This window comes from Nerophis ophidion, linkage group LG12 (genome assembly GCF_033978795.1).
Source record: "Nerophis ophidion isolate RoL-2023_Sa linkage group LG12, RoL_Noph_v1.0, whole genome shotgun sequence".
In the NCBI taxonomy this organism is placed as follows: Eukaryota; Metazoa; Chordata; class Actinopteri; order Syngnathiformes; family Syngnathidae; genus Nerophis; species Nerophis ophidion.
The window spans coordinates 5,200,580-5,214,873 of NC_084622.1; the positions used below are offsets into that span (position 1 = coordinate 5,200,580).

General features: G+C 39.9%; 1 protein-coding gene and 17 non-coding genes across 19 annotated transcripts in view; 17 read left to right on the plus strand and 1 right to left on the minus strand.

Annotated features, from left to right (window-relative positions):
* LOC133562905 (uncharacterized) overlaps positions 1–14,294 on the minus strand; it is a 205,273-nt gene that overhangs the window by 148,660 nt on the left and 42,319 nt on the right. The gene's annotated exons all lie outside the window — the stretch shown is intronic.
* Positions 29–101, plus strand: trnan-guu (transfer RNA asparagine (anticodon GUU)). Its single transcript has one exon. It is a non-coding gene; the product is annotated as a tRNA-Asn (tRNA).
* Positions 437–511, plus strand: trnan-guu (transfer RNA asparagine (anticodon GUU)). The gene has a single exon. It is a non-coding gene; the product is annotated as a tRNA-Asn (tRNA).
* trnan-guu (transfer RNA asparagine (anticodon GUU)) lies at positions 847–921 on the plus strand. Its single transcript has one exon. It is a non-coding gene; the product is annotated as a tRNA-Asn (tRNA).
* trnan-guu (transfer RNA asparagine (anticodon GUU)) lies at positions 1,247–1,320 on the plus strand. Its single transcript has one exon. It is a non-coding gene; the product is annotated as a tRNA-Asn (tRNA).
* On the plus strand, positions 2,104–2,177 carry trnan-guu (transfer RNA asparagine (anticodon GUU)). The gene has a single exon. It is a non-coding gene; the product is annotated as a tRNA-Asn (tRNA).
* On the plus strand, positions 3,777–3,850 carry trnan-guu (transfer RNA asparagine (anticodon GUU)). Its single transcript has one exon. It is a non-coding gene; the product is annotated as a tRNA-Asn (tRNA).
* On the plus strand, positions 4,186–4,260 carry trnan-guu (transfer RNA asparagine (anticodon GUU)). Its single transcript has one exon. It is a non-coding gene; the product is annotated as a tRNA-Asn (tRNA).
* trnan-guu (transfer RNA asparagine (anticodon GUU)) lies at positions 4,586–4,659 on the plus strand. Its single transcript has one exon. It is a non-coding gene; the product is annotated as a tRNA-Asn (tRNA).
* On the plus strand, positions 5,443–5,516 carry trnan-guu (transfer RNA asparagine (anticodon GUU)). Its single transcript has one exon. It is a non-coding gene; the product is annotated as a tRNA-Asn (tRNA).
* Positions 7,116–7,189, plus strand: trnan-guu (transfer RNA asparagine (anticodon GUU)). Its single transcript has one exon. It is a non-coding gene; the product is annotated as a tRNA-Asn (tRNA).
* trnan-guu (transfer RNA asparagine (anticodon GUU)) lies at positions 8,792–8,865 on the plus strand. Its single transcript has one exon. It is a non-coding gene; the product is annotated as a tRNA-Asn (tRNA).
* On the plus strand, positions 9,201–9,274 carry trnan-guu (transfer RNA asparagine (anticodon GUU)). Its single transcript has one exon. It is a non-coding gene; the product is annotated as a tRNA-Asn (tRNA).
* trnak-uuu (transfer RNA lysine (anticodon UUU)) lies at positions 11,277–11,350 on the plus strand. The gene has a single exon. It is a non-coding gene; the product is annotated as a tRNA-Lys (tRNA).
* trnan-guu (transfer RNA asparagine (anticodon GUU)) lies at positions 11,540–11,613 on the plus strand. The gene has a single exon. It is a non-coding gene; the product is annotated as a tRNA-Asn (tRNA).
* On the plus strand, positions 11,953–12,026 carry trnan-guu (transfer RNA asparagine (anticodon GUU)). The gene has a single exon. It is a non-coding gene; the product is annotated as a tRNA-Asn (tRNA).
* trnan-guu (transfer RNA asparagine (anticodon GUU)) lies at positions 12,744–12,817 on the plus strand. Its single transcript has one exon. It is a non-coding gene; the product is annotated as a tRNA-Asn (tRNA).
* On the plus strand, positions 13,154–13,227 carry trnan-guu (transfer RNA asparagine (anticodon GUU)). Its single transcript has one exon. It is a non-coding gene; the product is annotated as a tRNA-Asn (tRNA).

Genomic DNA, 14,294 nt, shown 5'->3' on the forward strand with positions numbered 1-14,294 from the left:
CTTATAGCCTTGAGTAAGAAATGTATCATTCTCTGTGGTGCAATTGGTTAGCGCGTTCGGCTGTTAACTGAAAGTTGGTGGTTCAAGCCCACCCAGGGACGAATTGTTTCTTGACCGCAGGATTTAGTTTTTAGACTGAGAACCAAAGGTTCAGACCTAAAACAAAAAAAATCCAACTTGGGGTGGAATCAGGTCAAAGGCTAAAAATCATGGTTTGCCATTACTCAATAGCTTTCTAGACCGAGGACCACCAGATAGACCGTTTACTCCTAACTTATACAGTAAATTTTGGATGACACGTTTGAAAAAAATCAACTGGTTCTATATATACCTTGTTCTTCTGCAATACCAGGATATTCAAATAATACATGAGTTGGCTATGTGTGTCCAGTAAACAGATCTTATGGCCTTATGGGCTTGACTGCTAATTGTATAAGTCTCTGTGGCGCAATCGGTTTAGCCCATTCGGCTGTTAACTGAAAGGTTGGTGGTTCAAGACCACCCAGAGATGACTTGTTACTTGACTGCAGGATTTAGTTTTAGACTGAGAACCACAGGTCCAGACCTAAAATAAAAAAAAATCAAACTTGGGGTGGAATCAGGTCAAAGGCAAAAAATCATGGTTTGCCATAATTCAATAGCTTTCTAGACCGAGGACCACCAGATAGACCGTGAACCCCTAACTTATACAGTATATTTTGTATGAAACGCTTAAAAAAAATGAACTGGTTCTATATATACCTTGTTCTTCTGCAATACCAGGATATACAAATAATACATGAGTTGGCTATGTGTGTCCAGTAAACAGATCTTATGGCCTTATGGGCTTGACTGCTATTTGTACAAGTCTCTGTGGCGCAATCGGTTTAGCGCATTCGGCTGTTAACTTAAAGGTTGGTGGTTCAAGCCCACCCAGGGACGACTTGTTTCTTGACTGCAGGATTTAGTTTTAGACTGAGAACCAAAGGTTCAGACCTTAAACAAAAACAATTTAAACTTGGGGAGGAATCAGTTCAAAGGCTAAAAATCATGGTTTGCTAGCTTTCTAGACCGAGGACCACCAGATAGACCGTGTACCCCTAACGTATACAGTATATTTTGTATGAAACGTTTAAATTAAATCAACTGGTTCTATATATAACTTGTTCTTCTGCAATACCAAGATATTCAAATAATACATAAATTGGCTATGTGTGTCCGGTAAACAGGCCTTATGGTCTTATGGCCTTGAGTCCTAATTGTACAAGTCTCTGTGGCGCAATCGGTTAGCGCGTTCGGCTGTTAACCGAAAGGTTGGTGGTTCAAGCCCACCCAGGGACGATTTGTTTCTTGACTGCAGGATTTAGGTTTGGACTGAGAACCACAGGTTCAGACCTAAAACAAAAAAATCAAACTTAAGGTGGAATTCGGTCAAAGGCTAATATCATAGTTCGCCATAATTCAATTGGTTTCGAGACCAAGGACCACCAGGTAGACCGTTAACCCCTAAATTAAACAGTGTATCTTGTATGAAACGTAAAAAAAATAACATGAGTACGTTACTGTCATTTATAAAGTACACTACATTGTGTTGCCTCAATGTAGTGGAAAAATTGCAGGTGGAATTTAAGTAAGAAATATATTCAACCAAACATTTCTCAGACCACCTGTTGTGGACTGATGGCCTATATGGCCAAGTAAACAAGTATCTGGAACACAGGCGGTCAGAGCGTTCAGCTGTTAACTGAAAGATTGGTGGTTTAAGCCCGCCAAAAGACTAGGTGTTTTTTACTCCAGGACTTAGGTTTGGACTGAGAACCACAGGTTCAGGCCTAAAAAGAACGATTAAATTAAACTTGGGGTGGAATCACCACTAATTGGTCAAAGGCTTAAAATCATGATTCACCATAACTGAATAGCTTTCTGGACCGAGGACCACCAGATAGACCGTGAACCCCTAACTTATACAGTATATTTTGTATGAAACGTTTGAAAAAAATCAACTCTTTGGATATATACCTTGTTCTTCTGCAATACCAAGATATTCAAATAATACATGAGTTGGCTATGTGTGTCCAGTAAACAGGCCTTATGGTCTTATGGCCTTGAGTCCTAACGGTACAAGTCTCTGTGGCGCAATCGGTTAGCGCGTTCGGCTGTTAACTGAAAGGTTGGTGGATCAATCCCACTCAGGGATGATTTGTTTCTTGTCTGCAGGATTTAGTTTTTAGACTGTGAACCACAGATTCAGACATAAAACAAAAAAAAAATATCAATCTTGGGGTGGAATCAGGTCAAAGGCTAAAAATCATGGTTTGCCATAACTCAATAGCTTTCTAGACCGAGGACCACCAGATAGACCGTGTACCCCTAACTTATACAGTATATTTTGTATGAAACATTTAAAAAAAATCAACTGGTTCTCTATATACCTTGTTCTTCTGCAATACCAAGATATTCAAATAATACATGAGTTGGCCATGTGTGTCCAGTAAACAGATCTTATGGCCTTATGGGCTTGACTGATATATGTACAAGTCTCCGTGGCGCAATCGGTTAGTGTGTTTGGCTGTTAACCAAAAAATTGGTGGGTTCAAGCCCACACAGGGAAAACGTGTTCCTTGACTGCAGGATTTAGGTTTAGACGGAGAACATCAGGGTCAGACCTAAAACAAAAACATTAAAACTTGGGGTGGAAACCGGTCGAAGGTTAAAAATCATAGTTCGCCATAACTCAATAGGTTTTGAGACCAAGGACCACCAGGTAGACCGTTAACCCCTAAATTAAACAGTGTATCTTGTATGAAACGTAAAAAAAATAACATGAGTACGTTACTGTCATTTATAAAGTACACTATATTGTGTTGCCTCAATGTAGTGGAAAAATTGCAGGTGGAATTTAAGTAAGAAATATATTCAACCAAACATTTCTCAGACCAACTGTTGTGGACTGATGGCCTATATGGCCAAGTAAACAAGTATCTGGGGCACAGTCGGTTAGCGCGTTCGGCTGTTATCCGAAATGTTGGTGGTTCAATCCCACACAGGGACGATTTGTTTCTTGACTGCAGAATTTAGTTTTTAGACAGAGAACCACAGATTCGGACATAAAACAAACAAAAAAAATCAATCTTGGGGTGGAATCGGGTCAAAGTCTAAAAATCATGGTTTGCCATAACTCAATAGCTATCTAGACCGAGGACCACCAGATAGACCGTGTACCCCTAACTTATACAGTATATTTTGTATGAAACGTTTAAAAAAAATCAACTGGTTCTATATATACCTTGTTCTTCTGCAATACCAAGATATTCAAATAATACATGAGTTGGACATGTGTGTCCAGTAAACAGGTTTTATGGCCTTATGGTCTTGGTTGCTAATTGTACAAGTCTCTGTGGCGCAATCGGATAGCGCGTTTGGCTGTTAACCGAAAGGTTGCTGTTTGCAGCCCGCCCCAGGGTCAACTTGTTTCTTGAATCCAGGATTTAGGTTTGGACTGAGAACCACAGGTTCAGACCTAAAACAAAAAAATCAAACTTAAGGTGGAATTCGGTCAAAGGCTAATATCATAGTTCGCCATAATTCAATTGGTTTCGAGACCAAGGACCACCAGGTAGACCGTGTACCACTAACTTATACAGTATATTTTGTATGAAACGTTTAAGAAAAAATCAACTGTTTTTTTATATACCTTGTTCTTCTGCAATACCAAGATATTCAAATAATACATGAGTTGGCTGTGTGTCCAGCAAACAGGCCTTATGGTCTTATGGGCTTGACTGCCAACTGTACAAGTCTCTGTGGCGCAATCGGTGAGCGCATTCGGCTGTTAACTGAAAGGTTGGTGGTTCAAGACCACCCAGAGATGACTTGTTACTTGACTGCAGGATTTAGTTTTAGACTGAGAACCACAGGTCCAGACCTAAAATAAAAAAAAATCAAACTTGGGGTGGAATCAGGTCAAAGGCAAAAAATCATGGTTTGCCATAATTCAATAGCTTTCTAGACCGAGGACCACCAGATAGACCGTGAACCCCTAACTTATACAGTATATTTTGTATGAAACGCTTAAAAAAAATGAACTGGTTCTATATATACCTTGTTCTTCTGCAATACCAGGATATACAAATAATACATGAGTTGGCTATGTGTGTCCAGTAAACAGATCTTATGGCCTTATGGGCTTGACTGCTATTTGTACAAGTCTCTGTGGCGCAATCGGTTTAGCGCATTCGGCTGTTAACTTAAAGGTTGGTGGTTCAAGCCCACCCAGGGACGACTTGTTTCTTGACTGCAGGATTTAGTTTTAGACTGAGAACCAAAGGTTCAGACCTTAAACAAAAACAATTTAAACTTGGGGAGGAATCAGTTCAAAGGCTAAAAATCATGGTTTGCTAGCTTTCTAGACCGAGGACCACCAGATAGACCGTGTACCCCTAACGTATACAGTATATTTTGTATGAAACGTTTAAATTAAATCAACTGGTTCTATATATAACTTGTTCTTCTGCAATACCAAGATATTCAAATAATACATAAATTGGCTATGTGTGTCCGGTAAACAGGCCTTATGGTCTTATGGCCTTGAGTCCTAATTGTACAAGTCTCTGTGGCGCAATCGGTTAGCGCGTTCGGCTGTTAACCGAAAGGTTGGTGGTTCAAGCCCACCCAGGGACGATTTGTTTCTTGACTGCAGGATTTAGGTTTGGACTGAGAACCACAGGTTCAGACCTAAAACAAAAAAATCAAACTTAAGGTGGAATTCGGTCAAAGGCTAATATCATAGTTCGCCATAATTCAATTGGTTTCGAGACCAAGGACCACCAGGTAGACCGTTAACCCCTAAATTAAACAGTGTATCTTGTATGAAACGTAAAAAAAATAACATGAGTACGTTACTGTCATTTATAAAGTACACTACATTGTGTTGCCTCAATGTAGTGGAAAAATTGCAGGTGGAATTTAAGTAAGAAATATATTCAACCAAACATTTCTCAGACCACCTGTTGTGGACTGATGGCCTAAATGGCCAAGTAAACAAGTATCTGGAACACAGGCGGTCAGAGCGTTCAGCTGTTAACTGAAAGATTGGTGGTTTAAGCCCGCCAAAAGACTAGGTGTTTTTTACTCCAGGACTTAGGTTTGGACTGAGAACCACAGGTTCAGGCCTAAAAAGAACGATTAAATTAAACTTGGGGTGGAATCACCACTAATTGGTCAAAGGCTTAAAATCATGATTCACCATAACTGAATAGCTTTCTGGACCGAGGACCACCAGATAGACCGTGAACCCCTAACTTATACAGTATATTTTGTATGAAACGTTTGAAAAAAATCAACTCTTTGGATATATACCTTGTTCTTCTGCAATACCAAGATATTCAAATAATACATGAGTTGGCTATGTGTGTCCAGTAAACAGGCCTTATGGTCTTATGGCCTTGAGTCCTAACGGTACAAGTCTCTGTGGCGCAATCGGTTAGCGCGTTCGGCTGTTAACTGAAAGGTTGGTGGATCAATCCCACTCAGGGATGATTTGTTTCTTGTCTGCAGGATTTAGTTTTTAGACTGTGAACCACAGATTCAGACATAAAACAAAAAAAAAATATCAATCTTGGGGTGGAATCAGGTCAAAGGCTAAAAATCATGGTTTGCCATAACTCAATAGCTTTCTAGACCGAGGACCACCAGATAGACCGTGTACCCCTAACTTATACAGTATATTTTGTATGAAACATTTAAAAAAAATCAACTGGTTCTCTATATACCTTGTTCTTCTGCAATACCAAGATATTCAAATAATACATGAGTTGGCCATGTGTGTCCAGTAAACAGATCTTATGGCCTTATGGGCTTGACTGATATATGTACAAGTCTCCGTGGCGCAATCGGTTAGTGTGTTTGGCTGTTAACCAAAAAATTGGTGGGTTCAAGCCCACACAGGGAAAACGTGTTCCTTGACTGCAGGATTTAGGTTTAGACGGAGAACATCAGGGTCAGACCTAAAACAAAAACATTAAAACTTGGGGTGGAAACCGGTCGAAGGTTAAAAATCATAGTTCGCCATAACTCAATAGGTTTTGAGACCAAGGACCACCAGGTAGACCGTTAACCCCTAAATTAAACAGTGTATCTTGTATGAAACGTAAAAAAAATAACATGAGTACGTTACTGTCATTTATAAAGTACACTATATTGTGTTGCCTCAATGTAGTGGAAAAATTGCAGGTGGAATTTAAGTAAGAAATATATTCAACCAAACATTTCTCAGACCAACTGTTGTGGACTGATGGCCTATATGGCCAAGTAAACAAGTATCTGGGGCACAGTCGGTTAGCGCGTTCGGCTGTTATCCGAAATGTTGGTGGTTCAATCCCACACAGGGACGATTTGTTTCTTGACTGCAGAATTTAGTTTTTAGACAGAGAACCACAGATTCGGACATAAAACAAACAAAAAAAATCAATCTTGGGGTGGAATCGGGTCAAAGTCTAAAAATCATGGTTTGCCATAACTCAATAGCTATCTAGACCGAGGACCACCAGATAGACCGTGTACCCCTAACTTATACAGTATATTTTGTATGAAACGTTTAAAAAAAATCAACTGGTTCTATATATACCTTGTTCTTCTGCAATACCAAGATATTCAAATAATACATGAGTTGGACATGTGTGTCCAGTAAACAGGTTTTATGGCCTTATGGTCTTGGTTGCTAATTGTACAAGTCTCTGTGGCGCAATCGGATAGCGCGTTTGGCTGTTAACCGAAAGGTTGCTGTTTGCAGCCCGCCCCAGGGTCAACTTGTTTCTTGAATCCAGGATTTAGGTTTGGACTGAGAACCACAGGTTCAGACCTAAAACAAAAAAATCAAACTTAAGGTGGAATTCGGTCAAAGGCTAATATCATAGTTCGCCATAATTCAATTGGTTTCGAGACCAAGGACCACCAGGTAGACCGTGTACCACTAACTTATACAGTATATTTTGTATGAAACGTTTAAGAAAAAATCAACTGTTTTTTTATATACCTTGTTCTTCTGCAATACCAAGATATTCAAATAATACATGAGTTGGCTGTGTGTCCAGCAAACAGGCCTTATGGTCTTATGGGCTTGACTGCCAACTGTACAAGTCTCTGTGGCGCAATCGGTGAGCGCATTCGGCTGTTAACTGAAAGGTTGGTGGTTCAAGCCCACCCAGGGGTGACTTGTTTCTTGACTGCAGGAATTAGTTTTAGACTGAGAACCACAGGTTCAGACCTTAAACAAAAACAATTTAAACTTGGGGAGGAATCAGGTCAAAGGCTAAAAATCATGGTTTGCCATAACTCAATAGCTTTCTAGACCGAGGACCACCAGATAGACCGTGTACCCCTAACTTATACAGTATATTTTGTATGAAACGTTTAAAAAAAATCAACTGGTTCTATATATACCTTGTTCTTCTGCAATACCAAGATATTCAAATAATACATGAGTTGGACATGTGTGTCCAGTAAACAGGTTTTATGGCCTTATGGTCTTGGTTGCTAATTGTACAAGTCTCTGTGGCGCAATCGGATAGCGCGTTTGGCTGTTAACCGAAAGGTTGCTGTTTGCAGCCCACCCCAGGGTCAACTTGTTTCTTGAATCCAGGATTTAGGTTTGTACTGAGAACCACAGGTTCAGACCTAAAACAAAAAAATCAAACTTAAGGTGGAATTCGGTCAAAGGCTAATATCATAGTTCGCCATAATTCAATTGGTTTCGAGACCAAGGACCACCAGGTAGACCTTTAACCCCTAAATTAAACAGTGTATCTTGTATGAAACGTTAAAAAAATAACATGAGTAGGTTACTGCCATTTATAAAGTACACTACATTGTGTTGCCTCAATGTAGTGGAAAAATAGCAGGTGGAATTTAAGTAAGAAATATATTCAACCAAACATTTCTCAGACCACCTGTTGTGGACTGATGGCCTATATGGCCAAGTAAACAAGTATCTGGAACACAGTCGGTCAGAGCATTCAGCTGTTAACTGAAAGGTTGGTGGTTCAAGCCCGCCCAAGGACTAGGTGTTTTTTACTCAAGGACTTAGGTTTGGACTGAGAACCACAGGTTCGGGCCTAAAAAGAATGATTAAATTAAACTTGGGGTGGAATCACCACTAATCGGTCAAAGGCTTAAAATCATGATTCACCATAACTCAATAGCTTTCTAGACTGAGGACCACCAGATAGACCGTGTACCCCTAACTTATACAGTATATTTTGTATGAAACGTTTAAAAAAAATCAACTGGTTCTATATATACCTTGTTCTTCTGCAATACCAAGATATTCAAATAATACATGAGTTGCCCATGTGTGTCCAGTAAACAGGCCTTATGGCTTTATGGCCTTGAGTACAAATTGTACAAGTTTCTGTGGCGCAATCGGTTAGCGCGTTTGGGTATTAACTGAAAGGTTGGTGGTTCAAGCCCACCCAGGTATGTATTGTTTTTTGGCTGCAGGATTTAGTTTTTTGACTGACAACCACAGGTTCAGACCTAAAACAAAAAAAATCAAACTTTGGCTGGAATCAGGTCAAAAGGTAAAAATCATACTTCACCATAACTCAATAGGTTTCGAGACCGAGGACCACCAAGTTGGACCGTGTACCCCTAACTTATACAGCATATTTTGTATGAAACGTTTAAAAAAATCAACTGGTTCTATATATACCTTGTTCTTCTGCAATACCAAGATATTCAAATAATACATGAGTTGGCCATGTGTGTCCAGTAAACAGATCTTATGGCCTTATGGGCTTGACTGCTAATAAAACAAGTCTCTGTGGCGCAATCGGTTAGCGCGTTCGGCTGTTAACTGAAAGGTTGGTGGTTCAGGCCCACCCAGGGACGAATTGTTACTTTACCGCAGGATTTAGTTCTTAGACTGAGAACCACAGGTTCAGACCTAAAACAAAAAAAATCAAACTTGGGGTGGAAGCAGGTCAAAGGCTACAAATCATAGTTCACCATAAGTCAATAGGTTTCGAAACCGAGGACCACCAGATAGACCGTTTACCCCTAACTCATTCTGTATATTTTGTATGAAACGTTTGAAAAAAATCAACTGGTTCTATATATACCTTGTTCTTCTGCAATACCAAGATATTCAAATAATACATTAGTTGGCTATGTGTGTCCAGTAAACAGGCCTTATGGCCTTTTGGGTTTGACTGCTAATTAAACAAGTCTCTGTGGCGCAATCGGTTAGCGCGTTCGGCTGTTAACTGAAAGGTTGGTGGTTCAAGCCCACCCAGGGATGAATTGTTTCTTGAGGGCAGGATTTAGTTTTAGACTGAGAACCACAGGTTCAGACCTAAAACAAAAAACATCAAACTTGGGGTGGAATCAGGTCAAAGGCTACAATCATGGTTCGTCATAACACAATAGCTTTCTCGACCGACGACCAGCAGATAGACCGTGTACCCCTAACTTATACAGTATATTTTGTATGAAACGTTTAAAAAAAATCAACTGGTTCTATGTAGACCTTGTTCTTCTGCAATACCAAGATTTTTAAACAACGCATGAGTTGGACATGTGTGTCCAGTAAACAGGCCTTTTGGGCTTAGGGCCTTGGGGACTTATCGTATTACTCTCCGTGGCGCAATCGGTTAGCGTGTTCAGCTGTTAACCAAAAGGTTGGTGGTTCTAACCCACCCAGAGATCACTAGATTTTCGACTGCAGAATTTAGTTTTAGACTGAGAACCACAGGTTCAGACCTAAAACAAAAAACAAAAATCAAACTTTTGGTGGAATTCGGTCAAAGGCTAAAAATCATAGTTCGCCATAATTCAATAGGTTTCGAGACCAAGGACCACCAGGTAGACCGTTAACTCCTAACTTACACAGTGTATCTTGTACAAAACGTTTAAAAAATAAATTGAGTAGGTTACTGCCATTTATAAAGTACACTACATTGTGTTGCCTCAATGTAGTGGAAAAATTGCAGGTGGAGTTTAAGTAAGAAATATATTCAACCAAACATTTCTCAGACCACCTGTTGTGGACTGATGTCCTATATGGCCAAGTAAACAAGTATCTGGAACACAGTCGGTCAGAGCGTTCAGCTGTTAACTGAAAGGTTGGTGGTTCAAGCCTGCCGAAGGACAAGATGTTTTTTACTCCAGGACTTAGGTTTGGACTGAAAACCACAGGTTCGGGCCAAAAAAGAACGATTAAATTAAACTTGGGGTGGAATCACCACTAATCGGTCAAAGGCTTAAAATCATGATTCACCATAACTCAATAACTTTCTAGACCGAGGACTACCAGATAGACCGTGTACCCCTAACTTATACAGTATATTTTGTATGAAACGTTTAAAAAAAATCAACTGGTTGGATATATACCTTGTTCTTCTGCAATACCAAATTATTCAAATAATACATGAGTTTGCTATGTGTGTCCAGTAAACAGTACTTATGGTCTTATGGCCTTGAGTCTTAATTGTACAAGTCTCTGTGGCGCAATCGGTTAGCGCGTTCAGCTGTTAACCAAAAGGTTGGTGGTTCAAGCCCACCCAGGGCTGAATTGTTTCTTGACTGCAGGATTTAGTTTTTAGACTGAGAACCACAGATTCAGACATTAAACAAACAAAAAAAATCAATCTTCGGGTGGAATCGCGTCAAAGGCTAAAAATCATGGTTTGCCATAATTCAAAAGCGTTGTAGACCGAGGACCACCAGATAGACCATGTACCCCTAACTTATACAGTATATTTTGTATGAAACGTTTAAAAAAAAATCAACTGGTTCTATATATACCTTGTTCTTCTGCAATACCAAGATATTCAAATAATACATGAGTTGGCTATGTGTGTGCAGTAAACAGATCTTATGGCCTTATGGGCTTGACTGCTAATTCAATAAGTCTTAGCGCGTTTGGCTGTTAACTGAAAGGTTGGTGGTTCAAGCCCACCCAGGGACGAATTGTTACTTGATTCAGGATTTAGTTTTTAGACTGACAACCACAGGTTCAGACCTAAAACAAAAAAAAATCAAACTTGGGGTGGAATCACGTCAAAGGCTAAAAATCATAGTTCACCATAACTCAATTGGTTTCGAGACCGAAGACCACCAGATAGACCGTGTACCCCTAACTTATACAGTATATTTTGTATGAAACGTTTAAGAAAAAATCAACTGTTTTTTTATATACCTTGTTCTTCTGCAATACCAAGATATTCAAATAATACATGAGTTGGCTGTGTGTCCAGCAAACAGGCCTTATGGCCTTACGGGATTGACTGCCAAGTGTACAAGTCTCTGTGGCGCAATCGGTTAGCGCATTCGGCTTTTAACTGAAAGGTTGGTGGTTCAAGCCCACCCAGGGACGACTTGTTTCTTGACTGCAGGATTTAGTTTTAGACTGAGAACCAAAGGTTCAGACCTTGAACAAAAACAATTTAAACTTGGGGAGGAATCAGGTCAAAGGCTAAAAATCATGGTTTGCTAGCTTGAGTTGGCCATGTGTGTCCGGTAAACAGGCCTTATGGTCTTACGGCCTTGAGACCTAACAGTACAAGTCTCTGTGGCGCAATCGGTTAGCGCGTTCGGCTGTTAACTGAAAGGTTGGTGGTTCAATCCCACCCAGGGACGAGTTGTTTCTTGACTGCAGGATTTAGTTTTTAGACTGAGAACCACAGATTCACACATAAAACAAAAAAAAAAATCAATCCTGGGGTGAAATCAGGTCAAAGGCTAAAAATCATGGTTTGCCATTACTCAATAGCTTTCTAGACCGAGGACCACCAGATAGACCGTGTACACCTAACTTATACAGTATATTTTGTATGAAACGTTTAAAAAAAATTCAAATTGTTTTTTATACACCTTGTTCTTCTGCAATACCAAGATATTCAAATAATACATGAGTTGGCTATGTGTGTCCAGTAAACAGGTCTTATGGCCTTCTGGGCTTGACTGTCAATTGTACAAGTCTCTGTGGCGCAATCGGTTAGCGCATTCGGCTGTTAACTGAAAGGTTGGTGGTTCAAGCCCACCCAGGGACGACTTGTTTCTTGACTGCAGGATTTAGTTATAGACTGAGAAACACATGTTCAGAGCTTAAACAAAAACAATTTGAACTTGGGGAGGAATCAGGTCAAAGGTTAAAAATCATGGTTTGCCATAATTTAATAGCTTTCTAGACCGAGGACCACCAGATAGACCGTGTATCCCTAACTTATACAGTATATTTTGTGTGAAACATTTAAAAAAAAATCAACTGGTTCTCTATATACCTTGTTCTTCTGCAATACCAAGATATTCAAATAATACATGAGTTGGCCATGTGTGTCCGGTAAACAGGCCTTATGGCCTTATGGGCTTGACTGATATATGTACAAGTCTCTGTGGCGCAATCGGTTAGTGTGTTTGGCTGTTAACCAAAAAATTGGTGGTTCAAGCCCACACAGGGAAAACTTGACTGACAACCACAGGTTCAGACCTAAAACAAAAAAAATCAAACTTGGGTTGGAATCAGGTCAAAAGGTAAAAATCCTACTTCACCATAACTCAATAGGTTTCGAGACCGAGGACCACCAAGTTAGACCGTGTACCCCTAACTTATACAGCATATTTTGTATGAAACGTTTAAAAAAATCAACTGATTCTATATATACCTTGTTCTTCTGCAATACCAAGATATTCAAATAATACATGAGTTGGCCATGTGTGTGCAGTAAACAGATCTTATGGCCTTATGGGCTTGACTGCTAATTAAACAAGTCTCTGTGGCGCAATCGGTTAGCGCGTTCGGCTGTTAACTGAAAGGTTGGTGGTTCAGGCCCACCCAGGGACGAATTGTTACTTTACCGCAGGATTTAGTTCTTAGACTGAGAACCACAGGTTCAGACCTAAAACAAAAAAAAATCAAACTTGAGATGGAAGCAGGTCAAAGGCTACAAATCATAGTTCACCATAAGTCAATAGGTTTCGAAACCGAGGACCACCAGATAGACCGTTTACCCCTAACTCATTCAGTATATTTTGTATGAAACGTTTGAAAAAAATCAACTGGTTCTATATATACCTTGTTCTTCTGCAATACCAAGATATTCAAATAATACATTAGTTGGCTATGTGTTTCCAGTAAACAGGCCTTATGGCCTTTTGGGTTTGACTGCTAATTAAACAAGTCTCTGTGGCGCAATCGGTTAGCGCGTTCGGCTGTTAACTGAAAGGTTGGTGGTTCAAGCCCACCCAGGGATGAATTGTTTCTTGAGGGCAGGATTTAGTTTTAGACTGAGAACCACAGGTTCAGACCTAAAACAAAAAACATCAAACTTGGGGTGGAATCAGGTCAAAGGCTACAATCATGGTTCGTCATAACACAATAGCTTTCTCGACCGACGACCAGCAGATAGACCGTGTACCCCTAACTTATACAGTATATTTTGTATGAAACGTTTAAAAAAAATCAACTGGTTCTATGTAGACCTTGTTCTTCTGCAATACCAAGATTTTTAAACAACGCATGAGTTGGACATGTGTGTCCAGTAAACAGGCCTTTTGGGCTTAGGGCCTTGGGGACTTATCGTATTAGTCTCCGTGGCGCAATCGGTTAGCGTGTTCAGCTGTTAACCAAAAGGTTGGTGGTTCTAGCCCACCCAGAGATCACTAGATTTTCGACTGCAGAATTTAGTTTTAGACTGAGAACCACAGGTTCAGACCTAAAACAAAAAACAAAAATCAAACTTTTGGTGGAATTCGGTCAAAGGCTAAAAATCATAGTTCGCCATAATTCAATAGGTTTCGAGACCAAGGACCACCAGGTAGACCGTTAACTCCTAACTTACACAGTGTATCTTGTACAAAACGTTTAAAAAATAAATTGAGTAGGTTACTGCCATTTATAAAGTACACTACATTGTGTTGCCTCAATGTAGTGGAAAAATTGCAGGTGGAGTTTAAGTAAGAAATATATTCAACCAAACATTTCTCAGACCACCTGTTGTGGACTGATGTCCTATATGGCCAAGTAAACAAGTATCTGGAACACAGTCGGTCAGAGCGTTCAGCTGTTAACTGAAAGGTTGGTGGTTCAAGCCTGCCGAAGGACAAGATGTTTTTTACTCCAGGACTTAGGTTTGGACTGAAAACCACAGGTTCGGGCCAAAAAAGAATGATTAAATTAAACTTGGGGTGGAATCACCACTAATCGGTCAAAGGCTTAAAATCATGATTCACCATAACTCAATAACTTTCTAGACCGAGGACTACCAGATAGACCGTGTACCCCTAACTTATACAGTATATTTTGTATGAAACGTTTAAAA